This window comes from Falco naumanni, chromosome 2 (genome assembly GCF_017639655.2).
Source record: "Falco naumanni isolate bFalNau1 chromosome 2, bFalNau1.pat, whole genome shotgun sequence".
Classification (NCBI taxonomy): Eukaryota; Metazoa; Chordata; class Aves; order Falconiformes; family Falconidae; genus Falco; species Falco naumanni.
In genome coordinates this window covers 97,602,124-97,624,784 of record NC_054055.1, presented here as the reverse complement: position 1 = coordinate 97,624,784, position 22,661 = coordinate 97,602,124, and the positions used below count along the sequence as shown (strand labels likewise).

General features: G+C 38.2%; 1 protein-coding gene across 6 annotated transcripts in view; it reads left to right on the top strand.

Moving 5' to 3' along the window:
* TBL1X (transducin beta like 1 X-linked) overlaps positions 1–22,661 on the top strand; it is a 199,894-nt gene that overhangs the window by 97,336 nt on the left and 79,897 nt on the right. For 5 of the 6 annotated variants that reach the window (XM_040582780.1, XM_040582782.1, XM_040582779.1 and 2 more), the window contains one exon: positions 11,763–11,870. The exons of the other annotated variant lie outside the window; for it this stretch is intronic. The gene's annotated coding sequence lies outside the window, so the exon portion shown is untranslated. The remainder of the gene's footprint in view (positions 1–11,762; positions 11,871–22,661) is intronic. 6 annotated transcript variants of the gene reach the window in all.

The window sequence follows — 22,661 nt, the reverse complement described above, 5'->3', positions numbered from 1 at the left end:
AGAGCAACAGAGTCAGGACCTTTGGGCTTTCATGCTGGAGTAGCAAGCCCAAGGAAGCTTCAGGAAAAAGGAAAGCAACTTAACTTTGCAGTTTTCCACATTTCAAAAGTCCTTCTTCCTTCGCAACAAGTTTAACTAATTAGTTGCATTTTCAAGCTTTGGTGTGGTTTTGCATTTGGTTTGTTTTGCTGGAGTTGTTTAAGTGAAGTTTTCACACCTGATCAAGAGGTTTTGTAATGGCTTTGGAACATACTTTATGAACTTTACTGTGTCTGAACACACCATGAGACAGAGAATATAAACCATGTATTGGCTAAGTCATTTGGATAACCACTTACTAAGATCTTGACTATTCTTTCTGTCTGTCCCTTCAATAAAGTACAGACCAGGGAGTCATTCAAAATCGGTGAGCTTTATTAAATAAAATACCTCTTAAAGTAGATGAAAAAATGAAATTAAACAAACCAAAGATGGTTGGTTACATCATACTATTTATGTTATCAGAATTGCATTAAAGCATAGAACATGACAAATATTGAGAGATAATTTATTGAAAAGCATTAAAGGAATTTATCCCAGTCTTGTTATACAAGCAAACTTTTCGTACATATACTAGTCAAAATTCTCATACATGCTTGTCAAAAGAAGTTAGTTTTGTGTCAGTTTAGATGTTTAGGTGCCCGTTTACTCCTATAAGGCATATGATGATGAGACAGCTAGTATCAACCATCAGGTTAATCATATTAACCAATCAACTGGGGCAAAAATTAAGAGAATTTTTTTCCTGTAACATGCAGAAGATAATTGTAAAGGTTTTTTTCTGGAATTTCACTTCTACTGCTGACTTTTACACTATGATGATAAAAAGTTCAAATGTGGTGAAATACCCAGGTTACTGGCCAGCTCAAAGGATTGGGTTCCTCAGACCAAGAAGGTGCTAGATGAGTGCTCTTTACCAAAGAGTCTGTGTGACATTTGTTGGAGGGTTTTTTGTCTTTGTGATTTTAAATACTCAGTTTTTTCACAGCCCTATTTACTGCAGATAAATCAGTGTTCGTGCTCTTTTGTTTCATTTAGTGTATTCCTGTAGCCAGTATTCTCAGCTGCATTTTTCATATCCAAACAGTGTAACCTATTACTTTATGTCATGCATTGTAATTGAGGGAAGATTAAAATTCACGTAGTTAAACGGTAGTTTAATATAAATAGTTTTTACTCCTATAACTCTACAAGTGATATAGGTAAAAGGAGAAGGTAGTGTTGGAAGATAATCTGCAGTATAACAAAAACATTCTGTGCCTTTAGTCACCAGTCTTCAGTTCCGTTATAGCGACTTAACGAGCATAAACTTTGTGCACTCAGAGAGAATATCTCGTGTTTGATACTTTTAGGACCTTGGATCCGTCTGGATCCAGTATGCAAGTTTGTGCCCTTATGTTTCTGACTAAGCTCCTTATTTTCTATGTAAATAACACAACAAGCAATTTAATTTTAATATGGAGAGATTATTATTGCAGGATCACGAGGTAATTCAGGTTGGAAGAGACTTGGAGGTCTCCAGTCCAACACCAGACTCAAAGCAAGGCCAGCTCTGGGGTTAGACCCAGCTGTTCTGGGTTTGGTCCAGTCAGAAGTCTAAAGATGGAGACTATGCAGAAGTCATCTTGCAAGAAGATTTAAGTATCTTTCTAATGCTGAAGATGGTAGTTACTGAATATAAAAATCTAATTTTCAAATAGAATATTGCAACTAAATGTTCTGTTTGCAGAGCAATGTATTAGGTCACTTGTGCCATGAATTTTAGATCTGGACTCATAAAACCATCTGCATTCTTGCAGAATCTTAACTGCTTAGCGTGCCATGTCCTTCCAGGTGTACACTAACTACCATATGAAGTATGATGGTTAGTGGAGTGTAACTCCAGCTGAAAGTTTTATTCTTGGATGACTCCTCTCTTCTCCTCCAACTCTTTTTTTCTGCTTCTATTTAAAAAAAAAAAAAAAAAAAAAAAACCACCAAAATTCAATGCAACTATTTAACCATAAAGCTGCTGTACATTTGCCCTGGCTTAACATAAAGGGAAGAATCTTTTTATGTAATAAATTTGGCAGTACTTTAAAGAGATAGTTTACTTCAAGAATTAAAGGATTGTCTCAAATAAGAACTGTTACTCAAGAAGTTCAGCTTCCCTGACAATACAGCAAGGTTTTTTTTTGCAGAGGATACAAATAAAGGTAATGTTGCCTTCCCTGCCTGGCAAAGATGATTTCTTAGGAATTTCATAACCATGATCTGTTTTATTAAAAATGGCTAAAAGCAGGAGAATTTTCAACATTTTTTACTTAAGAAGGTTCTTTTGATTAAATCTGATGTTTGTTCTCCTCAATACCACTGCCTTTGAAAGAAGACTGTGGAAACAGCAGTGTAAAATTTTGCATTCCATGTGGAAGTGTGACTGACAAGTGTTGAGGTTTGTATGATTTGGGGCCACCCCTGCTCAGGATACTGTCTGCTCTTTTGTAGAAGCAGAAAACACACCAAGCAGAGGAGGTGAAGCTGGGAAGGAAGAGGTTGGCTTTGAATGACGGGAAGTTGCCTGGCTGATGTGCAAGTGTCAGTGTTTCTCAGATGCGTTTTCCAGTTTCAGACTGGAGGGAAGGAGTGGGTGGAAAGTGCATGTGAAACTGAGATTTCTGGTTCTGGATTCACACGAAGAAATCTCAAAACAGCTCAGTATTTAATAACCTGCTAGGTACTTTACCAGGCAGTGTAAACGCCTGTGATTGCATTTCCAAAAATCAGGTATGGTAATGTGCATTTAGCTGATGTTGCTTGGCCCTGTTCTGAGGTGGGTGGTTGTTCTTGATTCAGAGAAGTGCTGCCTTTACCTCATCTTTCTGCTGCTTGACTCAAGCCAGATCAGTTTCTGATCACTGAATGCATTTTAATTACCTCTTTCATTGTTAAATATTTAAGTATAGCTTTTGTAGTCAGTCTTTGGAATTTAATTCATACTGATGGCCATCTTCTCAGGTTAAAGGGTAAGGCAATGGGTTAACTTTAACTTGCAGTAGTACTTCTAAGAGAATTCCTGAATGTTAACTGTCAGTTTTATAACAAGCATATTGGTTAGGCTGATGTAGAAGTGCAAGTAGTAATTTCTTCTTGGTTTATTGTTTTGAGACGTCAAGATTTTATGTGTCCATGATGAGAACATCCAGGGGAAATAACCAGATGAAACAACACTACCACTCTAGCTGGGTCCTGGTGATGCCAAGCCAGAATATGGATTATTGACCACAGTGCAGCAGATCTAGAAAAAGGGTACCTTTTAAAACTCCTCTTTTTCTAGATATTCTTACTGGCCATTACCAGCTTTGTCCCTTTTTACTTCCTGTCCCACAGCTTGTTAACAAGGAAGCATGAGTCTAACATTCTAGAGTAATTTTTTTCATAATTTAAAAGAATGTGGTGAGAAATTACATTTCTACTATATTGCAATAGCGTGGCACATTTGGGGAGACCTTGCCTGCAGTCCCCAAAATTTCAGCCCCTGCAGAAGTCCACTTACTGGAACCTGTCTGGGAATAAAAGCTACAGGGATACAATGGTAAAATAGTTTTCATTACAACATTAGAAAATTCTGCCCAAGACATTAAAATTATTTTTTGTACTTTTATGAGAATTCTCCAGCAGCTTGCAAAGTGCATAGTTCTGTGGCAACAGGATGTTCAATTCATGTCTATTTGCATATAATTCAAACAGCTTTAAAATTTCTTCTGTCACCTATCATTCAGAAGGATGTACAAGAAGTAAATAGTATGGAGAAATTTCTGCTTGACAGCTATAGACAGGCCATCTTCAGGAAGTATACCCTGAGAACTATCCTCTTATCAAGACTTCTGAAAACTTTTGAATGACTGGAAGACTTCCAAAATCCTTTCAGTCTGTGTATGTTTCCCTATTATTTTTGTTCCATAATGCATACATTGAATTTCCATTTTCTGCCTGATAGCTCCAGCATTTTATACTTAGTGGGCTAATCAAACAAATAACATTGCTCACTACTGGGAAAAGATGAATGTGTTAGATGTCTGGTTCTCTCCCAATTCTAAATAATGCAGGCTTTTTCTTTGCAAAAATGTACCAGATAAGGAACAAACCAAAATGTTGGCTTGAAAAATACTATTAGTAGAATGGGTCCATAGTACCAATGATTCAGTCATCTGTCAGCCTGATAAATGGATTAGTGTAAGAGGTGTTCCAGTGGGGAAATGCAGCCCATAGGGCTTCCAGCTAATTATATTTAAGTTGTTTAGTACTGCTGGGAAGCAGCATCCAGGCAATTACTGAAAGCTTTGATGCAGTGTGCACTATTAGAGAGTGTGTTCAGAAACTCATTACCCTTTCGTGCTTGTGTTGGATGGATTCTAGGAAGCTGACATGAAACAGAGAGCAGGAATCAATAACTAGAAAGGCGTTTTAGTTAGCTTCTGATCCATTTCCTGATTCAGCAGCTTTTAGCCTAGAGTGTTACATACAGTTGCTGTAATGTAAGGGAAAACGCGACTTTAATATATTAATTGCCATATATATGCATGTGGTTATGTGTAGCTGAAATTCCATCCAAGATGAAGTTACAAAAGGTCCTTTGGGGACAAGCTGCTCCCCAGATCCCCTGTGGCATGTCCAAAGCAGCTGCCATCTCTGTTCCTAGTAAGTTGATTGTAGTCATGTCTCCTAAAGCCTGACCTCGCAACAGTTACTTATGCCTCCACAACATCAAGATTATGTTACCGCAGTGCCCATCATGTCCCACCTTCAACATTTCTTGGAAACTACAGCTAATACAAAATGAAGCTGATAGTATTGGCAACACATGTTAAACCTTATTGAAGAAAATTGTGCTAGCTCTGTCTTTGCTGTGGGCTGTAATTCACATTACTGATGGGCCTGGAGAAAATTTTATATACTTTAGCATCATCCAAATGTGGGAAACAGCAAGTCCTTTCACGTACTGCTCAGCAGTTGGGTACCTCCAAGGTGTACATGCTGAAAGCAGCATGGTATGTGCACAACTGGGAGCTGAAGACTTTAAAGTTCATTTCTTAGGTTAGAATGACAGGTCTACTCTGGGCAAAAGTTACAGGAGTTAAACTAAATTGTGTGGTTTTCTTGTTAAGCTTGCATTTACTTTTAAATCAGTTAATGGTGATTGTTAGGGCAATGCAGAGGAGACTACATTTCTTCTTTTCTATTTCTTCTTCTATGCTCTTGCCTGAGGTAGAGCTAAATAGACAAATGAGAGGATTGTAGTTCAATGCTTCTGAAGGGGGTAATTCTTTCCCACCTACCTGCAGTATCACAGATTTAATAATTGCGCACTTTTCTTTATGTTTCCATCACAACAGTCCTTGACATGCTGTGGGTTTTGTTTCATGTTCTATAAAGTTCGGCAGAAATCTCACTGTCAAGACAGAAGTTTGTGGGTTTTTTGTAAATCTGGAGTTGTTAATTAGAAAAGTAACATGCAGTTTGCCTGGGGGTTGGTAAAATAGAAACTGTGCTATTTGATAAGCGTATACCTTTCTGATAAAAATTTATCAGAATTTCTGTGTTCTAGGCCCCAGCACCTATGAATACGTGTTCTGTAGAAAATCCCCTTACAGTACTAAGCATTTTCATTATTGGTACCTACCTCGGATACCGACAGCTAAGCTTTCCCTAAATTCATTAGTATTGCTGAAAGTACCGGCCGATCAAATAATGGCAGATAGCTCATGTATCTCCTGTCTCCAAAACTATTACATAGTGATAGAATATCTACTACACTGAAATACACTGCTGAAGCAGAAAAAAGCTACAAGCTGTTGAAGCATCTATGCAGGCAAAGGCACTGTCTGTGGTAAATGATTTTGAGAGTTGATGCTGTAACTGCGGCTTCCAGTCTGGCTCTAAGACTTCTATTGAGTTACCGTTTGGGATGCTAAGAGTTAATTTATCTCTGGAGGAGCCTGCATAAAAGGGGTGGCAGAATACAGGCAAATTAACGAGACCATGCTTCTGAAATCCTTAATTTCATAATGTCCACTAGCTTTGAGAGCGTTACTTAGGATGAAACATGAAAAGAGTTTCCACTTGCAGTTTTTGTTCCCTCGAGACACTTGCTTCAAAGTGGCAGCCCAGGCTCTGCTACATCTGAAAGACTGCTGTATTCTGGGGAGAGGCTCTCAAGTCCAAGTACTTTCAGTTTTTCTGGGAAGACAGGGTTTATTTCTGAATTTTTTTGTGGCTTTGGCTCAGATTTTACAATGGGAAAACTTTCTGCACTAGTACTATAATGAATGTCTATTTTCAAAGTTGACTCTGATTTCTGACTGACTCAGGACTTTGCTTCCTTTGTAAAATCTGAGCATTTGTCTATGGTAGATTTAAAATGAAAAGGCTTCCCTAACTCCCTTTAGAGGAGGTGGCTGTGGGGGGGAAGGTATGAATGTCTAGAGAGGAAATGTTTTATCATAGCAAGCCATTAAGTAGTATTTATTTATTCTGTAAGGCCTTAGGGCAAATAGTTAATATGCAGGCATTGTGTAGGTTTTTCTGAACAGAGTTTGCAGTTCCAGTGCATAGGTACTCTGTGGAAACACAATGGTGAAACCCAGCACATTGTGTTGTGTTGAAGATGGTGGTCCTGGGTTTGGCTCCACGTGACTGCAGTATTATCCATGATCCTTATGCAAACTAATTGCTAGTCATGCCCCAGGGGTAGCCACAGCTGTGGTTATACTGCTGTGATTATATTTATATGTAATGTTAATTCATAAAGAAACTAAAAATCCAGTACGTTGGCAGAAGTTTTGTTAAATGTTGGCATGTTCTCTTCACTGATTCATACAGTTTTAGGAATTGCTTTAGAAAATACATTTTAGGTTATTTTTTGCAGAAGGGTGGCGTAATTATTGATGTCTTATTAGAATCTTCCATATAGTCCTGGTTTACTTGAGTATAATCCCCAGTGGTTGTTTGAAAATATTAAAGCTCTTAATCAATTTGAAAGAAAGCAAAATATTATGTTGTGCTCTAGGTATCCTGCATTTATTTCCCAAAGAAGTAGTGAAATCTCTCAAAAACACTTTTTTGTTCAGTGTCTGTTGAAGATGGCCTATTTATCATTTAAACTCTGTGTCTTTAAAAGCCAGAAAGAAAAGGGGTAATAAATTAGTCACTCGGTTAATGTTGGGGTTTTTTATTATGGAACAACACTAAGAGAAATGTGATGAAACAGAGTAGTAATGTCACTAGGTTTGTTTCTTCTCATCATGTTGTTTAGTAAAAAGAAATAAAATTATTTATTTGTAACTCTGCAGAAATAGCATTTAAACATAAATCAGATTGGAAAAATATTTGAGTATCTAAATCTGTTTTGAGGAGTTTAGTAGGTTTTACAAAAGCATCTTCCTAAATGATGTGACTAAGTACTCTTGAGTTTGAATCAAGAGTAAATGTGCTATACTATTTAGGTGCTCTTACCCCTAGCCACCTGCACAGCTGGTAATTTCAGGTGCCTCCTGTAAATTTGGCCCCGAATTCCAGTTTTCTAAAGTATGCAAGTGGTTGCAAAAGGAAATCTATGTATGAAGCCGTGAATAAATGCAGTATTTCATCTATGGCCTATTAAGGGCAGCATCGAATTCAGGCCTCCTTTAAGCGAATGTCACTTTATTGACTTCTCGATATAAATGGTGCTGTGCGGCTGGGCACTGACACTGGGCTTGTGCTCTGCCACGTCCTGGCAGGCAGCTGTTCTCCGGCCAGTGCTGTGGGGACAGGAGGGAAAGGCAGCATTATTTTTCGGTTAAATCTGCACTTCTGATAGCAGCAGGAGAGTTTGTATCGACTGCCTGTGTGTGAGTCAGGATTTTCTGCGGTTTTGCTTCACAGATGTGTTGGATGGAGGAGCTGAGAGATCAGGAGATCAATGGATGTATTTACGTTGTTTGGCTGACTTCTGTGTTTTCAAAGTAGTGGAACATCCAAAGTCAAACCATGTGTACCAGATTTACAAGTAGTGAAAATGAATGAGGTTTTTAACTATTATTTCTGGTTGATAGTTAAACATGGCTGAATTTTCTGGCAGCTTAGCAGCCCAAGGCATAGCAACAGCACTAAAGCCAGCTAAACTGACACTTCCAATATCTTTCCTTATCTTTGCTGAAGGGACAGAATATTTAAGGTTGCTGACTGTAAGAGCAGTTCAGTGTAAAGTTCAAGCCGTTTCTTGTTCTTGCTTTCTTTCTTTCTCCCATTCCCTCTTTAGTGAGAAGCCCGTGTTACCTGTGTGCCCACAGTAAGGCAGCTCTTGCAGGGAGAGAGCTGGAAGCGTGCTGCTGTGGGGCCGCGGCGGTGCCTGGATTTTAGCTGAGCTGGGGAGCTGCTTGCCTGACCTGCTGAAATACCCCAGCAGGAAGCTTTTTCTGCCCAGAACGCTTACTGCCTTTCTTACTGACTTTAAAGCAGAGGTGGGACTAACCAGTAGTTAATGACATCAAGCACTGTTACTCATCAAGCTCTGTGCCTGTAGGGTGGAGGCAGAGGTTCAGAGAGCAGCGTTAGTATTGCCTGCCTGTGGCCATCTTACTGATGCCCCAAATGACCCTTGTGAAGAGACCTCCTGCTACTGCTCTACTGTGACCAAAAGTCTTTCAGCACATGGAGGAAAGAATAGGCTCCCTAAACTAGAAGCCAGAATATTATTTGCAACAGGATTTAGTCCACCTGTCTCTGAAAGGATGGTTATAATTCTCTGGCTCCACATATGGCCTGAACACACACACTCTCACTATATGTGTGTGTATACGTACATGCCAGTGTGTCACTAAGTTTGTACTAGCACCAGCAGCTCAGCATGCACGGTGCTCGTCACCATCAGTGCTTTAGCTACAAAGCTAGACAGTCGTTTCAGATCATAATATACCGAATTTATGACCAGGAAGGGATGACTACGTCACCTGATCTCTCTTTCTCTGTGTTGCTGTATGTATGAAACCTGGTAACGTGTATATGACTACAGGGTAACTTAGATTTTCACATAGTTCATCCTTGAGAAAAGTCCCAGTAAACCTTGATATCAACAAATGCAGAATCTCTGCATTCTCCTTTTGATAGCTGCACTAATGGTTAGTCACAGGTGATAAAAAGGATGTGCTTTATTTATCATTTGAATGTGGCATCAGCTTCCAGATGCTGATTGTTTCATGTGTATCCTTCTTTGCTAGATTAAAAAGAAAGTCATTATTAGTATTTTGTCCCCATTAAAATACTTAGGTGCTGTAATCAGGTCATCTGTATTGTTTTTAAATAAACTATACAAGTTCAACTCTCCAAATATGTAATATTAAAATATTTTCTACAGTGCTGTAATCACTTTTGCAACTGTATTCTGTGATCTCTGGTAGGATTTTTTTTTCAGTTTCTTTTGAAATTGAAGACCTCAGTCCTGTTGTAAGTAGTGATAGATAGTAATGTTAGTATTACCAATGAAAGTTTAAAAATGGAGATTTAAAAACATTTTCTGACTTTGCACATTGTCTATTTCAAAGCTTATATTGGCACTTGTTTCTGTATGAAATCAGATTTTAAGAAACTTCTATTGTTGAGTAAAGCCTTATGGTAGGGGCATCTGCTAGCATGATGAATTATTACAACCATCCACATGTATGCTTTCATCCAATCGTAAGGGAAATCTATGGAACTTCTTAGTGTCACTGACACTTAGGTGTAATAAAATAAACCACATATTTTAATCTCCAGTTGGTCTCTTTCCCCTTGCTTCATTCTTGAAAATCATTTATTTACTTGGCTCTAGTTTTCACACAGAAAACTTTCTCAGTAGAGAGCCAGTATTAACGTTTTTACCAAAAAGTTGTCTGGCAAAGTAACCAAAGCCAGTCTTATTATAGGATTTGATGAGCTCTTCCAGCCTGTGTTACCAGTGCTGCCTGCACTGATACCTTCTGCCTTTTCTGTGGCAGCATGGGAAGATGAATGGCCTTTAAGTGATTCCGTCACTGATAAAAGCTACCAGTGATTCAGTATATAACATCTGTAAACAGAACAAATGAAGATGCAGCCAAACCAATTTATGATGTAATTATGGCAGAAAGAATTAATAAATTTCTTCAATAACAATGCTTCCATCTACAGTGCTACAGTATGAGTATCTGGTATTCTACAGTGTCCTTTAAACACCATGAATCTTGCAGAAGCCTTCAGCACAGATGAGCCAGCTCTTTTCCTGGTATTTGTCATCAGAGTAGCCTCAGTATGTGTTAGTTACCGTTGCATAGCATAATGTCAGAGTATTGAATAAAGATAATATAATAATACTTATAACAATTTTTCCGTAAAACATGGAGAAGTTGTTACAGAAAAATCCTCTAGTTGTTGCTTGGATTTTCAGATTTTACATTTACACAGAGTAAATTACTTCTTGAGTATGTTAGATTTTGCATAAACATAACATGCTCTGCAGAAAAATGACATAGGACATGATTTGAAAATAAGATGTAGAGATGACAGCAGTCATCTCAGAATGCTGTCTGGGAATTAGATAGGTAATTATATAGGTAGCCAGATAGATAGAGGTTCATATGAATTCAGTAGGCAAACTCAGAAAAACTACAGACTTCTAGCTGATGTATTCTTAAATACTTGGTGATGCTTAAATAGTTATGTGTTTCCCCCTCTGTAGTCATTCACCTTTGATTTTGAATAGGTATAACTTTCTCAGGCGAGTAGTTAGATTTGGTTAGGTGATGTACTTGTTTCATTCACGGTGATGTAAATGAGAACGTGTTGTAGTACTGCAGGCTGAGAATTAGAACTGGATTTATGAAAGCTTCTCCTGATGATGTGTTTAAATTGTTATTTGTTAAATTGATTATATCATAAAATTATCTTTAATGTATAGTTTTAAAAGCTGCTGGACATTTGTGTGGAAAAAAGTCTTTAGAAGTCTCCAATGAATATCTCATTTTACTTCACAGCATTTAATTATTAGATTATATAGACAGAAACTGAGCGTAAGGCTTAAGGCTTGAAATGCAGGAGTAGGAAACTTGTCAAGATACGTGGCTGTTGAATGGCAGAGAAAATACAAGATAAGGCTTTACTCATCATGCTTGATGGCAGGCATAGAAAAGTCTGCAAATAGGTTTATTATTGAAGAAGAATGCCAGGCTATCTCTCATGTTTGATTTTCGTAAATGCGTTCCTTTAGGCTTTCCCCTCAAAACATGCAGGAAGGTAATTTTTTTGGCCTGCATCTTTTCACACAGAAGTGATGCTCAATCAGTTCCCACTGGAAGCTTTCTCAGGGAGCATTTCTGTGTGTCCCCCCACTGTTCTGAGGCATTTCAGTCCCATGCTCAGTGGCAGTTCTGGATGAATTGCTTGCTGGTATTATACTTGACCAAAGAGGCTGAAAATCGTTGAGCCAAGTTCAGGGTGTATTAGGATTCTTCCAGGTTCCTGAAAAAGTGCACAGCTTTGCAAAGTGCTTGAATGCTGTGGGTTGCTGGGGCTTGCCTTTGCCTCTCGAATCCTTTCTGTGATGGGTGTTGGGTTTTTTCCCCTTGCCGTTACGCCAAAAATCCTAACTTGGGAGCTAGTACCTTGGTGAATGCCAAAGGCAGGAGTCAAATGCTTGTGTTTTAATGAGGTGATGGAAACTGGCTTGACAGTACCTCTGTCTCTCATTGCAGCCCTCTCAGCTGTCAGATGCGCTGATCTCCATGGTAACTCAAACCCCCAGACTCTTGACAGCAGCCTGCGAGGAGCAGCATTCAGCAGCTCAAGGGTCTCACGACCAGGTAAGCAAAACAACGGCCCAACAGGAGCTTACCTCGGGTGCTCAGTTTCCTATCCGGCTACCTTTCGGGTTTTTCCCTGGCGAAGTCACACACACAGTTCGTTCATGTGCGTGGTGATGTACTTCTACTGGTGCTGTCATTTAAAGCTACAGCAGTCCAGCTCTCAGAGACATTTGTCAAAAAGTCTGCATTTGTTCAGGGTTGTTTCATAAGCTACAAATGGAAGAGCCACAATGTAGCAAAGCAAAGTAGCACTGTGGGATTCTTTGAGGGGCTTTGGTGTTGAGTAACTGCTGTGGTATGAAATAACCCCAGAACACATCAGTGGTAAGATCTGTCTTACCCACTGTACCTACACCACTGACAGTACTGCCTGGTCACTAACATTAGGCGTGAGCTCTCTTACTTTCCTGGAATGGACCAGACACTGTTCCTGCATTCGTGTAACATTTGTTCGTACTCTGCAGCCTTTTCGTATTGCTACTGTGCTCTTTTCACACAACTTTCTAAATCCCTCACTGTGCTGATAGCAGCATGTGGGGCATTCTAGTTAACATCCTAAGGAGTTACAGAATTCTTCCCCATTTTTGGTAAATTATGGAGAAAACATTAAGAAAACCCAAGATCTTTGCTGTCTTGGGGAAACAGCGCAGAGGCTCTACAGCTCTGTTCCCTATTCCTGGCAGTATCACTAATGCTGTGAACAAAAGCAGTAGCTTGGGTCTTACGCACTTACTTGTGTGTGGGGAGGGGTTATTACTCCTTTTTGTCATAAGGTTTCACTGGCATTTGTGTTGAATTGTTTCTGTACTATGAAGATTGTATTTGTTTTGTAAGTCCTTGGTTTGTGTGAACCATTTTCAGGGTATTGCCCACATTCTTTCTTTCTTGCTTGCCACATAAGTCCACTTAAATGTAATACACTATCTCCGTCTTACAAAGCAATCCGTATTACTCTGAATAACCACTTTGTTACCTTTATTAACCAAACTGACATTTTTTGTGCCATAACTTGCTATCAACAAGATTAACTTTTGTATCATTGAGGATACTGTTAGATAGTGTTGAGCTAGTACTGGATGATTTTATTGGAGTAATGAAGAGCACTTCTTCAATTATTGTTTCCTGTTAACAGCTACTATTTTATAGCTATAACTTAATCACATTTGATGATACTCATAATAATTTCTTAATCTGAATGTGTGTCTGTAAGCCAAATGCTGTTCAAAAGTCTGCGTGTTTCATTTATGGAGTAACTTCTGTTGACCACACTTCAGAACTTTATCAGATGATTAAATCAAACTTTCTGTTTTACTGACCGGGTTTCTATAAAATGGTGTTGACTGACATCACTTTTATTCATGTCATTTCCCAGTGAATTTATCCTTTATCAGTCTGCTGTTTATTTTCCCTGAGATTAAGAATGACTTAGAGCTCCGTGATTACTGAGATCGTACCGCTTACCTTCTTCAGTTATTGGCAGAAAATGCTAGCGGTCTTACTGAATTTCTCTGGTGTTCCAAAAATATACTGAAAATTAACATCATTGAAATAATACTCTCACAAACACTTTTAAGACTCTAAGGCACAATTTATCTGGGTGTGCTGATTTAAAGTTGTCTTTTAACATTCATTTTGGTTACTGGTAGCCCCCTTATATATAAAAATGCTTTTTTCTGCTTACAGAGAAGAAAATGTGTGTTGGTTTTTTGTGTTTTATAAGTAGCATGTTTGTATTCTTTTAAAACATGGATCAGAAGTTGGAAACTCTCTGCTTTCTAGTCTGTTTTCTTTAGCCCAGAATTTCCTATTCAGATTAGTATTTTTTTTAATGTGTAATGTATATTTCAATCTAATTGCACACTTAACCTGGAATTAGAGCGAGATTTTTTGTCACAGATTGCCTTTTTTGGACTATTTAACAGAGGTCTTTGATCCCTGGTGGCAGTGGGGTGGGGAGAGTCCTTCCACATTTTCATCTCTGTACTTTCTCCCAGACGCAGAATTTTCAATACTTCACTGGACTAGTGAACTTCCATGCTTGTGATTAATTAATTTATACAGGCCCAGAGTGTAATTACCCTTTTGGTATTTCAAAAGGTATTCTAGGAATAAAATTTGGGAATGCTTGTGATGTGTTACTGCTGACTGCATGGCATTTCTAGCTTACATCTCTCAGATGGACATCCTTTGTAGTTCTTTTCATATTTTACAGATGCATACTTAAGGAGCAGATCATCCAGTTCTTGGATATGCTTGGTGGTTTGCTTTATTTTGTATTACTAACAGCATATCCATCCTCCTGAGATCTGCTGGCATATTATCAATATGAATTCAAGATCATGTCACCTGGCTTATCAGTAATTCTGAGAAATAATGGTGCAAATAGACCACCAAATTCTATTCCTTTTTCTCTAGTTCTCTTTTCCTGAAAAGTCAGAAGTACTGATTTTAATGTTTTAATAGTGGAGATCACCCCAACAGGTTAAAGTCATGGCAACTACACAGAACATCACCTCCTAAACAAGACTTTATGGCCACTCTTGCCTTTTTCCTTGGCCTCTGATCCCTCTCTCCACTCAGGTGTCCGTATGTAGGGTTGAGTTTGTATTGCATGTTTCTGTTACACCTCCCAGTTTACTTGCGAGGCTTTTTGTCTGCCCTAACTTGTCCTAATCCAAAGAGATAAGGACCACATCAGTGAGATGAAGTTTATTCCCTAAATGGGGCTGCTTCTCACCATGAATGTGAGTTGCTGTTCCGAAGGCCAGAACCTCTTAACTTTTCACCAGATACATAGCCAATAATTGATCATCAGTCTTATTACTTTCTGTCACTCTGAAGATCAGTCAGATCTCAGGGATCTCTTTCACATTTTCCTTCTAAAATACGCAGCTGGTCTTAACGCTAGCCAGAGATTTTGTACAGCCAGTGATGGTACATGCTTTAGCACTATCCCATCTCATAGCAATACTGGGACTTTCCTCTCTATGACAGAAGGTCTCTAACCAATCTGGGTTGAAGACAGAGCCAATACAGGTAGGAAATGTCAGGTGTCAAAGAAAGAAGCTCTAGGAAAATTTCATGTAACTTCCTGGCCTGAAATATTGTAGAAACTCTTTGTTGGATTTTGGACAGTTGTTGGAAGCAGCGGTGCAAATCTGCTTGGGTGGTTCTGTAATGATCGCTTACCTGAACCAGCCGGAGAAAACCCAGAAGCAGAGAAAAACGTTAGGATTTTACAAAGTTAGTAATCATTTTTAGTGATCTTCCCTCGTGCCTGGGAATAGACCACAGAAATTTCTTCAGTCCTATGTTTTACTAGTTAGGCTGCCTGAGCTAGGGCAACAATTTTTACATGATGGGTATCAGACGCCTTTAGCACTTTCTGCTAGGTGGACACCAAAATTATTTCCTCAAGTTAGTAGCGGCTTTTGAAAATCATGGTCAAAGTCACTATCAAGACTAATAAAAATATGTTTTAACAGAGCATGGTCATGTTAATTTTGTCCCATGCATTCTTATGGTTATCATTGTTTATTATTGTTATGATAGGGATGACCGTGATAAGAGTCTGACTATGTCACGGTCATGTGTGGTATGTTGTATGAATGCGTAGGGAATTACAGTATCTTGACTAGAAAATCTTGGAGTGCAAAAAGCAAGATGAAACAGAGAGATGCGGAAACATCAAGATTTTGGGAGAGTTCAGTTAGCAACATTAGGAATATGCACATGATTCCTAGGAAGAAACAGATCACCCTTTACTAGCTTGATGTTTTTTGTGTGAATTAGTTACTTCAAACTTAAGAATGAGATGGACGGGATGTAAGTAGAAGGTATTTCAAACATACCAGCTGTTATGTTGAACAGGTTTCTGTTGTTCAAAGAGCTTGGAATGGGTGCAGTTTGAGAATGTCAGTGTTTGAGGCTTGAGGGTGGTAGCATTCCAAAATAAGAGAGTAAAATGCATTATCCTTTATTTTTTAAACTAAGCTGGTGGTTATTAAGGCATAACTCGGACCTTTTAGAACTGGGCTGTGACAATCCTGCACTCTGTCCTTTGATTTGTAGAGCACTTTAGGATACCACCTTCACTGTGCCAGTCACTGGAAAGTGCTAGTAATAGATATGCAGAGCAGAGAAAGACAATTTTTTGTTGAAAATGTTTGTAAGTGTATATTTAGCTTACCTGGAGCGCCAGATGAAGCAAAAAGTGCGTACCTTCTTTTGTGTATGCCACCCTGCCACAGAGTGAGTGAGAGGAGTTCTGCATTGCCTGAAACTGCTGCTGTGAGTTTGCCCAGCAGAGACTTCATGCAGGTAAAACGGCTGTATGGGACTTAGTTACCAGCTGGGGTTAAACCACAACACTTCATCCACCTGAAGTCTGCTTAACTTGTCTGGGCAGAAATTTGTCCAGCTCAGCTTAGGCAGTGACACTTTTGGAAGACTCAGGTATGTCCTTGTACCTGTACTGCACAAACATGGTGTCTAGCACATACCAGAGACCCTGTATCTTCTGCAAGCTGCCCGTAACGAGGGACTATGTATGCGCGACAAATCCCAAGCAAAATTAGGACAGTTTTCCTCTGAAGAATAGGATTTTCTGCTTTTTAAAGGTTGGTTCACTTGAGGCTTTTGTTTTAAACTGAATTCTTGTATCACGTTATGCTGTAGAAATGGAATTACCACAGGCAGTCTAGTTAAACATACTCCTAAATATCTAAGTATCTCATGCAGTTGTCCCGCACAGAAACGGAACATGGAATGTAATTGTTCTTTCAATAAGTTGTTTCTCTATAAATTAAGCCTTGGAGATGTATAGGATCTGTATTGCTATTTATGTATGAGCTCATTTGTATGAGCTGTGCCTGCCTGAACTGCTTTGATTTAATGGAACATGCGTAATTTATGGATAATCATACTATTATTAGATAGTATGCTAAAGAGTTGTGCCCAATATACAGATTAACATCAATTAATTTCAGAAGAATTTCCATCTTCAGGCAGCCTGTGAGAATTTTCACATGATATATTACTGTCTAATCTTCACTCTGAGTGCTGTAGGTGAAAAGAAATAAAACTATTATTTTTTCGCAAAAGTTTACTTATCTACAGTAGCGAGAGTTAAGATGTAGTTTTTTGGTGTGAGCTGATGAGATTTCAGGTATAACTAATCAGAATGGAATTACAAGCATGTCAATCACTGATACTCCATTTATACTTACACACTGAGGTCACAGGTTCACCCTTGGCTTTGTAGTGGAGAACCATGGCCCAAACTTTTCTTTCATAAATGTGATTACCCTGACTTAGCTAAGTGGTTGTAATGGTATAGTTTGAGAGTGAATGATCACTGCAGAAAAAGCTGTGGTCTGAGCTGTTACAGAGCCCATACCTGAACTGCAAGAGCAGTGACCTTGGGTGCCCCTTACCGTGTCAGTGCAATGTCCGTTTCCAGCTAGTTCTTGCAAAGTCTGTTAAAACATACCAGGATGTTCTAACTTTAAAGAGTGCAAGGAGAGATCAATCTTTTGCTGTGGTTCAGCTGTGAGGGACAGTAAACTCCAGGCAAGGAGCAAAGGCAAACAGATACAGCGCACCCAGTTTTACATCAGTGCAACCACTTATGCAGCATGTCTCAAAATAGTCTTTGTATTGACTCGGGCAAAGCCTGTTCTCTTTGAATAATCCATATTGTGTTCAGACATTCACACATGAGGTGGCTTCCCAGGGTGTACAGTGCTGTATCTTCTAATAAATGTTCAGGAGATGGAGTTAATATGGCTGGACCTACTCAGAGAAGATAGGGGAACAGGAACAGCACTCTTCCAAACAATGTATTTGTTGTAATAAAACAAAGTGGGTTTGTAATTTTTGTTACATCTGAGATGGTTAATGTTTTTTATTGGTTACTTTGTGAGTACAACATAAATTAGCAAGCATCCCAAATCTCTGTAACGAGTTGTGTTTATCATCAACTTAAATCAGTTTAAATAAGCTTAGTTCAACTGATGCATGCACAAATTATTTTCCCTTTATCTAGCTCACTTCCAGCCCTAATAAACAGAATAATCAATCATAGGAGCCGCCTTCTATAGCATGATTATATATCTCTGATCAAGGAAATGTAAAATTATTTCTCTCTAGTCCCTACTTAGTTTCCCCTGTAATCAAGGTCTCTGGATATAATGATCCATCTTAATCATTTTTACATTGCTTGATAGAAATCAGGAAAAAAAAAAAAACTTTTATTTTTTTTAGTGTGCACATTTAACAAATGATTACATTCAACATGGTAAAACTGATTTTAAAAGAATTAAGATATTTTTGATTCTCTACAACACGAGAAGATGCCAGTCTGACTCAGGGAATTCTTCGTAAACAAAAAGGCATCAATACCATGTTTTGAAGAGTTTGTACTGTAGTAATCTACACTCATCCTTATTAGTGTCATAGCTGGTCTGAGCTTACTAACAACTTTCTTACTGATGCCAGTGAGTCCGAGACTGTCTAGGTGTTTTCTGTCTTCGTTTAAATGTAAGGTGCCAAACGAAAGAGGTTAGCTTCATGAAAGGTAACTAGAAAAAAAACTAAACCACAATTAAAGATTCTGTTTAGGTTACTATTTGAGAGCCTCCTTAATGGATTGGCAACCTCGCGTACCTTATTCCCACACGGAACTGGAACTGGCATGCAAATGAAATAATACTTTTATACTGAACTCTTTAAACTATATACTAATAATTATTGAAGATGATAAACTACATACATATATAGTACACCATACATTTAGTAACTTTTGTCTAGATAGGAAATTATGAAAAATGTATAATATGTGAAAGATCAACTTGCAATTTGTTTACGGTGGTATTTTAGAACTTCTTAGTGTACTTTTGCCTTTATCAACCAATTCTTTCTTTCACAATTGCAAAAGGCATTAAGGCAAATTTGTGTTCCAGCTCGTTTATCTAAAAAAGTGTGTTCAGAGTATGTCCCATTAAGTGTAATTGACAAGATTTAAAAAGAGCAATCTTTCTAAGAAGTATTCCTACCATGCTAGTTAATGGCAATTTCTGGACTGCTAGTTCAGAAATACTGTTCCGGATCAAGGCATAGCAGGTTGTTGCTTCAAAATGATAAGTAAATAAATCCTGAGCAGTCAAATACTGCTGCTGGTATTTTAGCTTAAGGGTGCTGGCGCTGTTTCTGTCTCTTCTGCTCAACACTGATAGCAAAACAAAAAAAGTTTGGAGAAATCGTGGTGTAATTCAAGTGTAGATGCTGGCTTTTATACAGTAATTGAATCATAAGGCACATATACCTCAAACTAGACTTTAAACATGTTAATCATCTTGCCTTATTATTAGTAAGTTCAATCTTAAAGACTTCCTTAATATTAGAATATCTTCTTATGTCTGTAGAGAGATGAAATGCAGAAAATATGCTTACTTGTCCTTCGAGCTTTCAAGTTACGAACTTTGTTCCAAAAAGGATTTGACATGAATACATTTTGACATTAAGATGAATCTTTTCCTCTGTATTAAAAATGGAGCATCATAATGCAAAACCAGTAATCTTTTTACTGGCAAAAAAGAAGGGTGTACTGCAACTTTTTGAATAAACATTGCAATTTGGCCTTAAACAAAACTGTGTCTCCATGTTACTTATGTGGTTCCATTCCATGAATACAGATATTAAATATCTTTGGTCATTTGAGGTTTACTAGTTTTCTTCAAAATTTGACCTCGGATGTAAATTAATCCCATGTTTAAAGCAAATATTGCTTTAGATTTTAGCACAATAACCTCATTTTACACCACCAGTTTCATGATGGTTTTGTAAATTCTTTATTTTTTTGAGCCAAAAGTTCAGCTGTAATAAAATACAATAAAGGCTAAACTTGGTATCTGATATGCCAGGAGGTCTTTCCAGCCACGTTTTCCCAAAACATTGCTTCAAATCTTTCCATATTATATACTAGCATTCCAATATTTTTGTTCATTTCCTTCTTTTAAGTAACTCTAGCTTTACATCAAGCTATTAATCATAGTGGGATGATTCTGTTTTAAACCATTTGAGTTTATAAATCTCTGTTTAGTAGTAAACTGGAGAGGCTGTTTTTCCGTTTTATGTATGCCTTCAATTTCTCTCTGGATCCTGATAGATCTTCTACAAGTTGTCTGCTTAAGGGTAAGCCCAAATATTTTGAATTGATCCTAATTAGATAATGTTTTGGAAGTCTGTTAATATATACAGTCTTTGCAGGCTTAGAGTGAAAATTCTCCCCGTAAGTAGATATCTAAAATTATGCAAAGATAATTAAAAAAAAAAAAACCAAACAAATACACTATCAGTTTCAAATAAAATAACCCAAAGCCAGACAGCAAAAGTCAAGGAAGCAAAGTGATCTGTGGTGACACCGATCTGAAGACTGTGCTCCAAGGGATGAAGAAGGGGATTGGTAGAAGCAGTTGGGTCAGGGAGCTTGAGTGGCAGGGGAGGAAAGAATGGTGTGACAGCCCCAGCTGGGAGACTGAAGCCTAGGGATCCTCCAGGTTTCTCCACTCCCTAGATGCTTGGTTAGCTAGTGCGGCCAAAATCCAAAAATGAGGGAAGACGTGGTGTCTGAGCTAGTCTAAGCCTGTTGTGATTGCCTATTGCCAGTTTTGTGGTAGAGGTTTTTTGAAATCTAACCTCTTTAGATATGTGCTTCTCTTGACATTTAAGTGAGTTTTGCTTTAGGATTTCATGGGAGCGTGAATATTGTTAGGTAATGCTAGGTAATAGTCTGCATTATTATATTATGTCTTGTGTTCCTAAAATTTTGACAAAAATACACTGGAGACAAATGAGGTTGCATTTGTATTGATTTAACCATTGTTGCTATGCAGCGGAAGAATTGCATGTCCCTTTGAAAGAGAGAGCACAATAGGAGTGGCCTTGTTTTTACAGGGATGGAGGAAATAAAATTTCTGGTGCTGCAGCATGTTCATTACTACTGGAGTTGATACATTGATGAAATCTAGGTATATGGTTTTGGCTGTGGCGTTGTCCCAGTTGCTCTGGTTGACTGCTAAACTCAGCCCCGGGGCTTGTTTACATAATTTTAATTATGCTTTTCAGTAGATACAGAAAGAGTTTACACAGCAGATTGTATTCATTAAGTGGTTTCTTGGTGAATAAAGAGAATAAATAAAAGTTGCACCATTTTCTTTATTGTAGCTGTTTGTCTTGAGAAGATACTAAAAGCTTGAAATGGGGGATTTAGCTAAAGACTTTGCAAAGACAGCAGATCGCAGTCTCTCCTGCGAAGGTGTTACCTTGGAAGGCAGATGCTGGGCTGTTTACCACCAGCAGACGTGATCGCTCTGTTCTAAATTCAATCTACCTGTGATGGTTATCATGGAGCTAATAAATCACTTGCACTATTTGATCTGGTCCCGTCACCTTTCGTTATCAAAGCTCTTTTAAACTACTTTAAACTAGAACTGAGCTGGTAAAACAGATAAATTCATGCATCTGTGATCACATTTTCCTACTGTTGTATTTTGTAGTATTGAGCCTAAAGACTGGGCATAAAAACCCCTAAAACCAATGACAATTTATTGTAAACTGTATCTTGTCATCTGACTAGTTCTATTAATTTAGCCACTCTTAGTTCTGTTTTGAACAATGCAGAATTTCAGATTTTGTTAGCGTGTGGAGTTTTTAACTGATACAGATAAAAATTAACATTCTGCCCTTAGAAATTGCCTTCTTTGCTTCTGGATCATAGACTATATAAAAAGTTATTTGGTCATTGCTTTAAAAGCACAGTGACTTTTTTTCCCTTGTAATTTCAATTTAATAGTTGAAAACAACAGTGATTTCCTTGTGGGTGGTGTGTAATCTGACATCATTAATAGTCTTTTCAGTCTGGTATTGGAATAAAACCAGTTAATGTTACACGCCCCCATCCCCACTTGTGTTATACCTGATCTGTACAGTAAATGTTAAGTAAACAGACCTGGGAGCAAAAAGGAACTGGTCTATCATTAGAATTCTTATGAACTTCTTACTTCCTGTGTATTTTATAAAAGCAATAGTTATTAGTTTTGATTTGCTCATCAGCAGCATTTGATTGTCTATAATTCAGTAGTTTGAATTCTGCTGTTTGCATCTGTGCCATCTGCAATACCTTTGATCTGGCCACTAAGGAAATTAGCCCATTGAAGGCAAATGGCACTGAGACTCGATTCCTGATTGGTTTTGCAGGCATTTTTAATGTTTTTTCATCTAATTAGCAAACCACTACTTAAATTAGGCCCACCAAGCTGAAATGGAGGTAAAAGGATGTGGTGAAGACTTAGAAACAAGATGTGGTTGCTTACTGTATGCTGTACAGATGTGGCTGGATTTTGCAGAACCCCAGGGCTTGGGCAATGGCTGACAGGGTGCATCTTTTTCCCAAGTCAGTTTAAACAACTGAAGTTACTGACCTCTTGAACCTGGCAGAACAGCTGAAGTATTTCTGAATATGTAAAGAGTTGGGAGGGGAGAGTGATTGAAAAGTGAGTTTCTGTGTTCTGTGCTTAATGGTGTGCCGTCTTTTGAAAAGTTCCAATTGAGCGTTGACCCTACTGAAATAAAATGTTACTCCCCTTGTGTTTAAAGGCTATTTTGATTATGTTAAAGGCTAAATTACACCTTCTAATTTGCATGAGGATTCTGGAAAGTAATAGCACGGCTTGTAGCTTGGATATTTTTCATATATGAGTATTTTCACCAGATACTGAGCTGTTGCTG